Here is a 13,668-nt window from a genome sequence, read left to right on the forward strand (position 1 = left end):
CCAATATGTCAAGGAACCAACTAGAGATCAGGCCATCTTAGACTGGGTATTATGTAATGAGAAAGGATTAATTTGCAATCTTGTTGTGTGAGGCCCCTTGGGGCGGAGCGATCATAATATGATAGAATTCTTCATTAAGATGGAGAGTGAAGTATTTGACTCAGAGACTAGGGTCCTGAATTTAAATAAAGGAACTACGATGGTATGAGGCGCGAGTTGGGTAGGATGGATTGGGGAATGTTACTTAAAGGGTTGACGGTGGATAGGCAATGGCAAACATTTAAAGATCGCATGGATGAACTACAGAATTTGTCCATCCCTGTTTGGCATAAAAATAAAACAAAAAAGGCGACTCAACCGTGGCTAACAAGGGAAATTAGGGATAGCATAAGATCCAAGGAGAGGACATATAAATTGGCCAGAAAAAGCAGCAAACCTGAGGATTGGGAGCAGTTTAGGATTCAGCAAAGGAGGACAAAGGGATTAATTAAGAGGGGGGAAATAGAGTATGAGAGTAAGCTTGCAGAGAACATAAAAACTGACTGTAAAAGCTTCTATAGATATGCGAAGAGAAAAAGATTGGTGAAGTCAAGCGTAGGTCCCTTGCAGTCAGAATCAGGGAAATTTATAGTGGGGAACAAAGAGATGGCAGGCCAATTAAGTACATACTTTGGTTCTGTCTTCACAAAGGAGGACACAAATAACCTCCCAGAGATGTCGGGGAACATAGGGTCTAATGAGAGGGAGGAACTGAATGAAATCAGTATTTGTAGGGAAATGGTGTTAGGGAAATTGACGGGATTGAAGGCCGATAAATCCCCAGGGCCTGATAATCTACATCCTAGGGTATTTAAGGAAGTGGCCCTAGAAATGGTAGATCCATTGCTGGTCATCTTCCAAAATTCTATAGACTCTGGAACAGTTCTCATGGATTCGCGGGTAGCTAATGTTACCCCACTATTCAAAAAAGGTGGTAGAGAGAAAACAGGGAATTATAGACCGGTAAGCCTGACATCGGTAGTGGGGAAAATGCTAGAGTCCATTATAAAAGATGTAATAGCAGAGCACTTGGAAAACAGTGACAGGATCGGACAAAGTCAACATGGATTTACAAAAGGTAAATCGTGTTTGACTAATCTACTGGAAGTTTTTGAGGCTGTAACTGGTAGAATAGATAAGGGAGAACCAGTGGATGTGGTGTATTTGGACTTTCAGAAGGCTTTCGATAAGGCCCCGCATAAGAGAATAGCATGTAAAGTTAAAGCACATGGGATTGGGGGCAAGGTACTGACTTGGATAGTGGACTGGCTGGCAGACAACAAGCAAAGAGTTGGAATAAACGGCTCTTTTTCCGAGTGGCAGGCAGTGACTAGTGGGGTACCGCAGGGATCGGTGCTAGGACCCCAGCTATTCACAATATATATTAATGATCTAGACGAGGGAACTAGATGTAATATCTCCAAGTTTGCAGACGACACAAAGGTGGGTGGGCGTATGTGCTGTGAGGAGGATGCCGAGAAACTCCAGTATGATTTGGACAGGTTGGGTGATTGGGCAGATGCATGGCAGATGCAGTATAATGTTGATAAATGCGAGGTTATCCACTTTGGTGGCAAAAACAGGAAGGCAGATTATTATCTGAATGGCAATAGATTTGGAGAAGGGGAAGTGCAACGAGACCTGGGTGTCCTTGTGCCCCAGTCGCTGAAGGTAAGCATGCAGGTGCAGCAGGCAGTTAAGAAGGCAAATGGTATGTTGGCCTTCGTAGCGAGAGGATTCGAGTACAGGAACAAGGATGTGTTGCTGCAGTTGTACAGGGCCTTGGTGAGTCCACATCTTGAGTATTGTGTGCAGTTTTGGTCGCCTTATCTGAGGAAGGATGTTCTTGCCATGGAGGGAGTGCAGCGAAGATTCACCAGACTGATACCTGGGATGGCAGGAATGACGTATGAGGAGAGATTGGGTTGATTGGGCTTATACTCGCTGGAGTTTAGAAGAATGAGAGGGGATCTAATTGAAACTTATAAAATTCTAACAGGACTAGACAGACTAGATGCAGGAAGGATGTTCCCGATGTCGGGGGAGTCCAGAACCAGGGGTCACAGTCTAAAGATAAGGGGTAAGCCATTTAGGACAGAGATGAGGAGGAATTTCTTCACCCAGAGAGTGGTGAACCTGTGGAATTCTCTACCACAGAAGGCAGTTGAGGCCAATTCATTAAATATATTCAAGAAGGAGTTACATATATTTCTTAAGGCTAAAGGGATCAAGAGATATGGGGAGAAAGCAGGGACAGGGTACTGAGTTTGGATGATCAGTCATGATCTCATTGAATGGCGGAGCAGGCGCGAGGGGCCGAATGGCCTACTCCTGCTCCTATCTTTTATGTTTCTATGTTTAATATTATATATGGCATTTTCTGTTCATTTGAATATGTAGTTGAGCAGTGCAAGCCCTTGCCCTTTATTTTGTCTAACAAACGATATCCAACCATATCTTGATTGAAGAGTTACAAAAAGGCCACAAAATTGCCCACTGGAATGTCAGAAGATTGAAAGCTAAGATTTAAAAAAAAATCTGACAGCTACCGTATCTGCATGGAGGAGCTGAACCTATAATTATTGAAACTTGACTCAAGTGCTTAAGTCAATCAAAACTTAAGGATTAAGGCAACACGATGACGATGACTCCAGCCATTGTGGCGCAGGAAGAGCTTTAAATATGAAAAGCAGAATTGGAAAAGTTCCACAGTAGAAAGTATCCGAGAGAGTCTCTCAGCAGAAATCCTCTTCTTAGAAGTAGCACTCTTAGCTACATTCACAATCAACCAGTAAAGAAAGAACTTGCATTTATACAGCGCCTTTCACAACTTCAGGACGTCTCAAAACGCTTGAAGTGCAGTCACTGTTATAATGTAAGAAACGAGGCCCGTAATTTGCGCACAGCAGGATCCCACAAACAGCAATGAGATAATGAGCAGATAATGTTTTTTTAGTGATGTTGGCTGAGTGATAAATATTTGCCAGGACACCGGAGAGAGCTCCCCAGCTCCTCTTTGAAATAGTGCGCGAGAGATCTTTTACATCCACCTGGGAGGGTAGACGGGGGCCTCGGTTTAACGTCTCATCCGAAAGAAGGCCCCTCCGGCAGTGCAGCACTTCCTCAGCACTTCTTCAGTGCTGCACTGGAGTGTCAGCCTGGATTCTGTGCTCAAGTCTCTGCAGTGGGGCTTGAACCCACGGCCTTCTGACCCAGAGGCAAGAGTGCTCGCAACTGAGCCACGACTGACACCTGATGGGCCCGATTCCTACAGCAGCGATTGAGTTTCCAACTCACCTCGCAACCTAGCCACTCGGAGTCAAAACCGAGGCCAGAGTGTGCTACAGTGAGAAGACCATGATGGGTAAGGCGTGTCTGACACATGGTTAGGTATCCTGGAACGGTGGTAGAATCGATCCCAGCTCGGTAAAGATGGAAGGCCAAAGCTGGCGGGACTGCCTATTTTTGTTGTCCTCAGATGTTTCTTTTCCACAAATGGTTTATCACATGTTTCAGTTTCTCTTCAGTTGAACTTTACTCTTCTTTGCTTACACATGCACGGTGCACACAGATAAGTCCTGGAAACGAGCAAATAAAATCCAATCAGTTTCATTTGACTCACCTTCCAAAAACAAGGTCCCTTTGTTATCAATAATAGTACATTGGCCTTGAGAGTGCAAATGCCATAAAATACCTTTAAGTATAGTATAACACATTATCTGGAAGAATCTCGGTGCCAGGCTAATCAACAAGATCTTTAGTGAAGTAAATTTTTATCAGAAAGCATTTAATCTTGTATCAACATGCAGCAGCAATTACAATGCACAATGGAGCCAATATTTTCCCTGGGACAGTCAGTGACACTCGTTTTACTTTTGTTGTTATAAGTGTTTTTAAGTTCAGTGTGATCGTAAAAGCAGAAAGCTGTAATCAATTTGATCTCTCTCTTGCTGCACCAAGGCTGAGAAAATAATACTCGAGTTGAAAGGTAAAACATAGAAACATAGAGATAGGAACAGGAGTAGGCCATTCGGCCCTTCGAGCCTGCTCCGCCATTCAATGAGATCATGGCTGATCTTCGTCTGAGATCATAGCTGGTCTTACCAGTTCAGTACCCCGTCCCCGCCTTTTCTCCGTAACCCTTAATCCCCTTAGCCTTCAGAAATATATCCAATTCTCTCTTGAAAATATTTATTGAATTAGCCTTCACAGCCCTCTGTGGCAGGGAATTCCACAGGCTCACCACTCTTTGAGTGAAGAAATTCTTCCTCATCTCTGTTTTAAATGATTTGCCCGCTATTTTTAGACTGTGGCCCCTGGTTCTGTGCTCCCCTGCCATTGGAAACATTCTCTCTGAATTCAGCCTGTCCAGGCCTGCCATAATTTTATATGTTTCGATGAGATCCCCTCTCAATCTTCTAAACTCCAGTGAGTACAAGCCCAAACTATTCAATCTCTCCTCGTAGGTCATTCCCGCCATTCCAGGTATCAGCCTGGTGAATCGCCGCTGCACTCTTTCCATGGCAAGAACATCCTTCCGCAGATGGGGCGACCAAAACTGTACACAATACTCCAGATGCGGTCTCACCAGCACCTTGTACAGCTGTAGTAAGGTATCCCTATTCCTATACTCGAACCCCCTTGATATGAAGGCCAACATACCATTTGCCTTCTTAATCGCCTGTTGCACCTGCATGCTCTCCTTCAGTGACTGGTGCACAAGAACACCCAGGTCCCTCTGCACTTCCCCATCTCCCAATCTATTGCCATTTAGATAATAATCTACCCTCCTGTTTTTACCCCCAAAGTGGATAACCTCGCATTTATCCACATTATAGTGCATCTGCCACGTATCCGCCCATTCCCCCAACCTGTCCAAATCGCACTGTAGCCTCCTGACATCCTCATCAGAGCCCACCCCTCCTCCTAGTTTAGTGTCGTCAGCGAATTTGGAAATATTGCATCCAATTCCCTGATCCAGATCATTTATATATATTGTGAACAGCTGGGGTCCCAGGACAGATCCTTGCGGCACCCCGCTGGTCACTGCCTGCCACTCCGAAAACGAGCCGTTTATTCCAACTCTCTGTTTTCTATCCGCCAGCCAGTTCTCTATCCACGTTAATACTTTGCCCCCAATCCCATGAGCCTTAATTTTGCATGATAATCTTTTGTGTGGAACCTTATCGAAGGCTTTCTGGAAGTCAAGGTACACCACATCCACTGGCTCTCCCCCATCTATTTTACCAGTTACTTCCTCAAAAAATTCCAGCAGATTAGTCAAACACGATTTACCCTTTGTAAATCCATGTTGACTCTGTCCGATCCTTTCCCCATTTGTCAAGTGCTCCGCTATTTTATCCTTAATAATGGACTCTAGCATTTTGCCCACAACCGATGTAAGGCTTACTGGTCTATAATTCCCTGCTTTCTCTCTACCCCCCTTTTTAAATATTGGGGTAACATTAGCTACCCTCCAATCCACGGGTACTGTTCCCGAGTCAATGGAGTTCCGGAAGATGATCCTTAGAGCATCTGCTATCTCCAGGGCCACCTCCTTAAGTACCCTAGGATGTAGTTTATCAGGCCCCGGGGATTTGTCGGCCTTCAGTCCCCTCAACTTACCCAACACCATATCCCTAGAGATACTAATTTCTGTCAGCTCCTCCCTCTCATTAGTCCCTATGTTTGCCGATATTCCTGGGAGGTTATTTGTGTCCTCCTTTGTGAATACAGAACCAAAGTATGAGTTTAATTGGTCTGCCATTTCCTTATTCTCCATTATATATTCTCCCGAATCGGACTGCAAGGGACCGACTTGGGATTTTACCAGTCTTTTCCTCCTGATATACCGATAAAAGCTTTTGCAGTCTGTCTTTATGTTTGCTGCAAGTTTACTTTCGTATTCTATTTTCCCCTTCCTGATTAATCCCTTTGTCCTCTTTTGCTGTATCCTGTACTGCCCCCAATCTTCCGGTCTGGTGCTTTTTTTTGCCAGTTGATATGCCCTTTTTTTTGATTTTATGCTGTCCCTAATTTCCCTCGTTATCCACGGTTGAGCCACCTTTTTAGGTTTATTTTTATGCCAAACCGGTATAAACATGTTCTGGAATTCTTCCATTCTATCTTTGAATGCTTGCCATTGTCTATCCACTGTCAATCCCCCCAGAAACACCACCCAATCAATCTTACCCAATTCCCGTCTCATACCCTCGTAATTCCCTTTATTTAAGTTCTGGACCTTAGTCTCTGATTCAATTTCCTCACTCTCCATCTCGACTGAGAGCTCGATCATATTATGATCGCTCTGACCCAAGGGGCCTCGTACAAGAAGATTGCTGATAAGTCCCTTCTCATTGCACAATACCCAGTCTAAAATGGCCTGATCTCGAGTCGGCTCCTCGACATATTGGTCCAGATAACCGTCCCGAAAACATTCCAGGAATTCCTCCTCCTCAGAATTTTTACTAATTTGGGTAGTCCAATCAATATGTAAATTAAAGTCACCCATGATGACAGCTGTGCTCTTATCGCACGCTTCTCTAATTTCCCTTTTTATGCCTTCCCTCACCTCCATATTACTATTTGGAGGCCTATATATCACACCCACTAACGTTTTCCTCCCCTTGCTATTTCTCATTTCTACCCATACAGATTCCGTTTCATCCGAGTTAATATCCTTCCTTTCCATTGCATTAATCCCCTCCTTTACCAGCAATGCTACCCCACCTCCCCTACCTTTTTGCCGATCCTTCCTAAATATTGTATATCCCTGGATGTTAAGTTCCCAGCCTTGCCCACCCTGCAGCCACGTTTCTGTAATCCCAATCAAATCATACTTGTTTACCTCTATTTCCACAACTAATTCATCCACCTTGTTCCTAATGCTTCTAGCATTAAGATACAAAGCCTTCAGGCTTGCTTTTTTCACACTCTCATTATGAATTAGTTTGGCCCTTTGTGTTTCTCTCCTTTGCTTATTGCTTCTCACCTTTCTACCATCTATTTCTGACTTCATATGACTTCCCTCTTTTCCACTACCTAGGTTCCCATCCCCCTGCCAAATTAGTTTAAATCCTCCCGAACCGCCCTAGAAAATATTACCCCGAGGACATCGGCTCCCTCACAGTTCAGGTGTAGACCGTCCCCTTGGTACAGGTCACTCCTCCCCAAGAACTGGTTCCAATGCCTCAAGAATTTAAATCCCTCTCCCTTGCACCACTGCTCAAGCCACGTATTTAGCTTATCTATCTTACTCTCTCTAAACTTATTAGCTCGTGGCACTGGTAGCAATCCAGAGATTACTACCTTTGAGGTCCTACTTTTCAATTTAGCACCTAACTCCCTAAATTCAGCTTGTAGGACCTCCTCCCTCTTTTTACCTACATCGTTGGTACCTACATGTACCACGACAACTGGCTGATCCCCCTCCCCCTTCAGAATGCTCTGCACCCGCTCCGAGACTACCGAGGTAGTGCGGTATATCAATGTATGTCAGCTCATCAAACACCAAGGCTTGGCTTACTTGCACAGAAAACATGATGCAAGTTAAATAAAGCTATCAAGAAATTGTCTCATCTCCAACAACAACAACTTGCATTCGTAGAGCACCTTTAACGCAGTAAAACATCCCAAGGCCCTTTACAGGAGCGTTACCAAACAAAATTGCACGCCGAGCCACGTAAGGAGATATTAGGACAGGTCTTGGTCAAAGAGGTTGGTTTTACAGAGCGTCTTAAAGGAGGAGAGAGAGGCGGAGATGTTTAGGGAGGGAATTCCAGAGCTCAGGGCCTAAATAGCTAAAGGCCCGGCTGCCAGTGGTGGGATGAAATAAATAGGGGATGCACAAGAGGACAGAATTGGAGGAAGGCAGAGTTGCTGGAGGGTCATAGACAATGTCCCCGTTAAGCTGCACGGCCACGCGTCCCTCTGGAGGTCCCGCGCAGGTCACTTGCCGGCTTCACAATGGAAAAACCGCGCCAGCACGGAAATTTGAAAGGGCTGCGCAACCCGTTAAAGGAGCCGCGCACTCCAAAAATGAAATTAAAGGGAACATTGGTTGTAGGGTTGGGGGAGGCTCCAGAGATAGGAAGGGGTGAGGCTGTGCTCCACACAAATCACGAGTCAAACAACTACTTGTTCAAGTCAAGGTGGTTGAGAGAGAGCAGAAACTTTCTTCACAGGTGTGAGGGAGAATTGCATTTTGCAGTAGTGCAAAATAAGTTCAAGAATTGAGCATTTCACCCAAGCAAATAGATAAATATGTTGTTTGAGGTGGTGGGGGTGAGTGGGGGGGGTGCTCTGTTCCCAGTACACATTGCACATTAATTTTTCAGTACATGTTGCCACCGGGGAACATTTTCGCTGCTGTAGGCTTGTGTGAAGTACCAGGGTGAGGGTGTGAAAAAAACTCAGGCTGGGGTGGGGGACATGTTGCCTCGTAAGTGCGCTGTGAGCTCGCTGCTCCGTATTTTCTAACTGGGATGCGCTGGTTATAGCAGAGCCTTGCACGTCCTAGCACGAACAGGCCTCATAAAGAGAGTGAAAAAACATTCAAATGTGGGCTTGACTTCCCTCCCCCGCGTTCTCTGTAGCTTCCTTGTTTTTGAAGCACAACATCATCGATCAATGCCATTATAAAACTTCCTGGTCTTCAGGACTGACTTTCTTAAAGTTGTGTGCAGTTGCTTTCTGAGTGAGTGTGAGCTGCTATTATTTTTGCCTTTGTGGTTTGCTTTTAGAATGAACTTGCATTTCTATAGCGCCATACGCATCCTGAGGATGCCCCAAACCACTTCACAGCCAATGAAGTACTTTTTGTAGTGTAGTCGCTGTTGTAATGTCGGGAAATGCAGCAGCCAATTTGCGCACAGCAAGGTCCCCCAAACAGCAAAGAGACAAACAGTCAGATAATCTATTTTGGTTGAAGGATAAATATTTGCCACGGCATTGGGAGAAGTTCCCTGCTATTCTTCGAATAGTGCCGTGGGGTCTTTTCCGTCGACCTAAGAGGGTAGATGGTGCCTCAGTTTGACGTCTCATTCGAAAGATGGCACCTCCAACAGTGCAGCACGCCCTCAGTACTACACTGAAGTGTCAGACTAGATTATGTGCTCCAGTCGCTGGAGTGGGACTTGAACCCACGGCCTTCTGACTCAGGGGCGAGCGAGTTACTGACTGAGCCAAGGTTTCGTTGCATTAAAAAATTTAACTTTCCATCTTACATTTTATCACTTTCCGTTCTCACCATCTACCATTCATGAGGGTTTCACTGTCGGTTGCAACAGCTTCTGCTAGTAGGTTGGGCGTTCCTCTGAGAAGTCCTCTTTCTCTCAGGGAGCTAGAGAATGAAGAGGTGAGGGAGGTGTACATGCCCTGACCAAAGAGTGTTGGTCCACAGACCTGGTTTGTCTGGGGAGATTTGTTTTCACCACATATGCTTCAGCAGTGAAGACTTTCTTCAATTGTGATTGGACCCTTGATGTGCTGTCTTGTTGTATAACAACTTGTAATTATATAGCACCTTTAACGTAGGACAATGTCACAAGTCGCTTTGCAGAAGTGTAATCAGATATAAATCGACATCAAACCAAATTAGGAGATATTAGGTGGGAGGACTAAACGTTTGGTCAAAGAGGTAGGTATTACAGAGGATCTTAAAGGAGGAGAGAGAGGCAGAGAGGGAATTCCAGGTCTTAGGGCGTAGTATGGTAATACAGGAAACTCTTCCGTATCCGGCACCGATGGGACCGGGATGGTGCCGGTTGATTAAAAATTCCGGATAATGGGGAGATATATCTGTAACGATCAATAACATGTCATTCTATAGTGGACACTAGGTGGAGCCGTAGAGCTGTATATAGCTGTATGTATAAGACTACACTACCCAGCTATATATATATTAAGACTACATTACCCATGAGGCACTAGGCTACCCACAAGGCAACAGTCAAGATGGCAGCCTGCACACAGGAGCACACATGCTGCATCTCTACAGATACTGTACCTAGAGAATGTGTACTGAATAAATGACTAGCTAGAAGCTAGCTGTGTTCATAATAAGAATGTCTATTTATTAATGAACATAACATGGTACCAGGATGGTGAAGATCTGCTGAAAATTGTGAAAAGCGACATGGAGAATTTGAAGCCACCAGAGCGTTTGAATCTCACAGAAAAAATCGACTACAATTGGCAGACTTTTAAACAGCAATTCGAACTCTACATTGCAGCCATCAGATTCGGTACGAAGCCAGACGCAAGAAAGATAGCGTTGCTGCTTACGGTTGCAGGCCCACAGGCGATAGAGGTATTTAATACATTTGTATTTAATCCAGAGGAGAACATAGTAAAATTAGAAGATGTGCTAAAAAAATTTGATGCACATTGCTCTCCCAAAAAGAATGAGACCTATGAAAGATACATCTTCTGTTCTCGGACACAGCAGCAAAATGAGACCTTTGATAGCTTTATAACTGATCTGAAACTGAAAGCACAGACATGTAATTTCTCTGAGCTCAAAGCATCCATGATTCGTGACCAGATTGTGTTTGGTATTCATGATAAAAAAGTCAGGGAACGTCTGTTGAGAGAAACCGAACTAAATTTGGAAAATGCGGTGAAAATATGCCAAGCCAGCGAGCTAGCTCGAAAGCACGCGAAGACTTTCAGTGAAATCAATAATGATGCGATTGTAATGAGTGATATGCTGCTGTCGGTGCTGTGCCCTACAAGGGGAAGAAACGTGGGCAGAACAGAAATGAAAAGCAATCGGAGGATGACATTTTTAATTGTAAATGCTGTGGTTACAAACACCAGTTAAGACAATGCCCAGCGTTTGGAAAAATGTGCACAAAGTGTAATGGAAAGAATCACTTTGCCAAACAATGCTTTGCAAAAGTAAAAACAATGAAAGGGCAACAAGTTAATGTGATTGAGGACACTGATTTAAGTGAGACATTTTTTGTAGGAATGGTGTCATGTGACGATATCAAAAAAGATACAGAAAATGTGCAGCCCTCAGAAATGGACAATGCTGAACATAAAGTCAATGCAGTAAAAGTGGACAAATGGATGATCCCACTGCAGATAAATGGAGCATTAGTTACATTGAAACTGCACACTGGGGCAAAAGCAAACTTAATCAGTATGAGTGACATAAAAAATATGAAAGAAAAGCCCAAAATACAGAAAAAGTCAGTACTACTGAAGGACTATAATGGGCAGAATATAAATAGCTTAGGTGTATGCAGACTTAAAGTGACAGTCAAAGACAAAGTGCATCATCTCATGTTTTCTGTTGTGGCTGAAAGACTTGATTCGATACTAGGTGACAAAGCTTGTGAGGACTTAGAACTGGTCAAAAGAGTCTACCGTATAAACTGTGCCATAAGCAGACCAGATGACTCAGGTGATGAAGCAGAGAGCCCATCAAGGATGAAAAGGCCAAAGGGTATCCATGTCTTCAAAAAGCCTAGTTTCTCCAAGAAGAAAGAAAAAGACTTTAAGGTCAAAGAGAAGCCAAAGGAAGAAAAGCACAAAGAGGAAAAACACAAGGAGAAAAAGTCCAAAGATGCAACCGCAGCAGATGTTGTTAAGCAGTGGAAAGAGAAAAAGAAAAAGAAGAAGCCTGCACCAGAGCAGGAAGCAGTTCCGGTGGATACTCCTTCTTCCCTCAGGCCAATCTTTGGTGTTCCATTAGCCGAGGCTACTGAGAGGACTATGCTGTATGATGGGATCCAGCTGCCAGCAGTTTTTCGAGAGTGCATTGACTACATTGAGAGTTATGGCATGAAGAGTGAAGGAAACACTGAAACCCTCTCCAAGCAAAGATCGCAAGGAGACCTCGATCTATACAAGAGCAGATTGATGACAATGCCGTAACTGCATCTTGTCATTCACTGCCAGAACAATCTCATGAAGACACATCAGACTTACCCGTGTTGAGAAGATCCACACGTGAAGTAAAAGAGCCTGATAGACTTAATCTTTGAGTACAATGTAAAGCTTTGAAAATGTGTTGACTGTTTTGAAAATGTTTATGTTTATAGAGCACTAACAAAAGTGTTACTGATATTATCTTTATTGTTTTCTTGAAAGTTGATTGATATTGATTTTGTTAAACCTCAAAGAAAGGGGGATGTAACGATCAATAACATGTCATTCTATAGTGGACACTAGGTGGAGCCGTAGAGCTGTATATAGCTGTATGTATAAGACTACACTACCCAGCTATATATATATTAAAACTACATTACCCATGAGGCACTAGGCTACCCAGAAGGCAACAGTCAAGATGGCAGCCTGCACACAGGAGCACACATGCTGCATCTCTACAGATACTGTACCTAGAGAATGTGTACTGAATAAATGACTAGCTAGTGTAATGATATCAGCAAATAGTGATGTTATTTGCCTGTTCGATTATGATGCCTTAATAGCATGTTTGCATGTATTGATTACTTATGCCTGACCAGCAGAGGTCATGTGAGAGACAAGCAGTTGGGTTTAGTTTCAGTTTTGTTCTAGATGGATCACAAGCATCGTGTCTCCTGTAAAAGCTGTATAAAAGAGTTGAACAAGCTTTAGATTAAAAGACATTCTCTTTCATAAATGTCTCGTCATTGAACCCACAAAGAAATTAATACATGGTGTCAGAAGTGATTGAAAGAGATGAAGAGGAAAAGTCTGAAGTTAAATCAGCTCTCCACAGCTTAGCAAGCCAAAAGAGAACATCGTTACTTACCATTAGAGAATAGCTAACGAAGTGAAAAATGGAAGGTTTACTCCCACCGGCGACGCTTCAGTTGACAGGTAATGTGGCTGAAAATTGGAGGAGATTCAAACAACGTGTAGAGTTGTATTTAGCGGCAATCGGAGCTGACGAGAAAAGTGATAATAAGAAATCGTCAGTGTTCTTACATGTCATGGGTGATGAAGCGCTGGAGGTGTATAATAACTTCACATTCGCTGCTAATGGAGACAAAATGAAGCTAGATAAAATAATGGAACAGTTTGAGGCCTACTGCATACCTAAACGTAACGTAACATTTGAGAGGCAGAGATTTTTCACATGTGTACAGAAAACGGGTGAGACTATTGATCAGTATGTGACTGAACTGAGAAACAGAAGCAAATCGTGTGAATTTGGGGGACTGACAGACTCGCTGATAAAAGACAGACTGGTGTGTGGTATTCCAGATAATGGTCTAAGGGAAAGACTGCTAAGAGAGCAAGATCTAGACCTGGGAAAAGCAATAGCACTGTGTAGGGCTACAGAGACTGTGAAGTTGCAGGCAAAGGAGCTGTTCAGTGACAATAGCTGCAACGTGGATGCAGTGAGAATGAAAGGACATAAACCGTTTAACAAAAAGAGCGCCAATGTGAAAAAAGAGGCATGGCCAGCGAACGAAAATGAAAGGGACAATCGAAAGACATGTAGTCGATGCGGTACACAGCATCCACCAAAAAAGTGTCCAGCATATGGTAAAACATGCAATAGTTGCAACAAAAACAACCATTATGCCCGTTGCTGCAAGAACCAAGTGCAACAAAGCAAGGTCCATGCAGTAGATGAAAGCGACATAGAGGAGTTCTATGTAGATGTTGTGTCTGAAAACAAAAAAGAAG

The sequence above is a fragment of the Somniosus microcephalus genome, chromosome 17 (assembly GCF_052327205.1).
Source record: "Somniosus microcephalus isolate GS21.2 chromosome 17, FLI_Smic_1.0, whole genome shotgun sequence".
NCBI lineage: Eukaryota > Metazoa > Chordata > Chondrichthyes > Squaliformes > Somniosidae > Somniosus > Somniosus microcephalus.